Source organism: Malurus melanocephalus, unplaced genomic scaffold, assembly GCF_030028575.1.
Source record: "Malurus melanocephalus ecotype Western Australia unplaced genomic scaffold, MMel_1.1 scaffold_2655, whole genome shotgun sequence".
Taxonomy (NCBI): domain Eukaryota; kingdom Metazoa; phylum Chordata; class Aves; order Passeriformes; family Maluridae; genus Malurus; species Malurus melanocephalus.
The window spans coordinates 8,242-9,571 of record NW_026625887.1 but is presented as its reverse complement, the minus strand read 5'-3'; positions in this window follow the sequence as shown (position 1 = coordinate 9,571).

The window sequence follows — 1,330 nt, the reverse complement described above, 5'->3', positions numbered from 1 at the left end:
CGGGGTTTTGGGGTACAGAACGGGGTGATTTTTGGGAGAGAACGGGGTGGTTTTGGGGCACAGAACGGGGTGATTTTTGGGAGAGAACAGGGTGGTTTTGGGGCAGAGATCGCGGTGGTTTTGGGGTACAGAACGCAGTATTTTGGGGCACAGATCGCCGTGGTTTCGGTAAACAACACGTGACGGTTTTTGGGGTACAGAACGCGGTGCTTTTGAGGGGGAACCCCCCCAAATTTTTGTCTGCGGCGCAGGCGGGTTCGGTGCGAGTCACATCAGGGGGAATCCCGCGGCTCCCGCTGCCTCTGGGCGCTTTTGGGTCGGATTTGGGGCCGTTTTTGGGGCCGTTTTGGGTCCGTTTTGGGAGGGAACAGCCCCGGACTTCCCGAGGGGATCCAGCGGCTCCCGGTGCCTCAGGAACGGGGGAGATTGCGGTGGTTTTGGGGCAGAAATCGCGGTGGTTTTTGGGCACAAACCAGGGTGGTTTTGGGGCAGAGACGAAGTCACTTTTGGGACCGTTTTGGGGGCACTTTTGGGTCGGTTTTTGGGCACTTTTGGGGCCGTTTTGGGCCACTTTTGGGGCCGTTTTGGGCCACTTCTGGGTCACTTTTGGGGACACTTCTGGAGCCATTTTGGGGCAACTTTTGGGGCACTTTTGGTCCTTTTGGTGACTGTGATGCCACAGGAGTCTGTGCTTGGTGCTCCAGGGATTTCCGTCACTTTTGGGTCACTTTTTCGTCGGGTTTTGGGTCAGTTTTGGGGTGGTTTTGACGCTGCTTTGGGGCAGTTTTGAGGCAGTTTTTGGACCGGTTTTGGGTCGGTTTTAGATCAATTTTGGGTCAGGTTTTGGAGCAGTTTTGAGGCTGCTTTGGGCCAGTCTTGAGGCAGTTTTTGGGTCACTTTTGGGTCAGGTTTTTAGGTCACTTTAGGGCCATTTTGGGTCAGCTTTTGGATCAGTTTGGGGTGATTGTGATGCAGTTTAGGGTCACTTTTGGGTGACTTTTGGGTCAGGTTTTGGGGCGCTTTTGAGGCAGTTTTTGGGTCACTTTTGGGTCACATTTGGTCAACTTTTGGGTTGGTTTTGGGCCACTTTAGGGCTGCCTTTGGGCCACTTTAGGGCCACTTTTGGGCCATTTTTCGGTCCCTTTAGGGCCACTTTTGCGCCACTTTTTGGTCACTTTTCGGTCACTTTTGGGGTATTTTTGGTGCACAGTCCCCGTTCCCAATCCCATGAACCCCGGGCTGTTTTCACTCACGGGCCCCGCTCAGAATTTCCCGTTTCACCGGAAATTGCAGAAATCCCTCGCTGCTGCTTCCCCTTTTCACTTCCCTC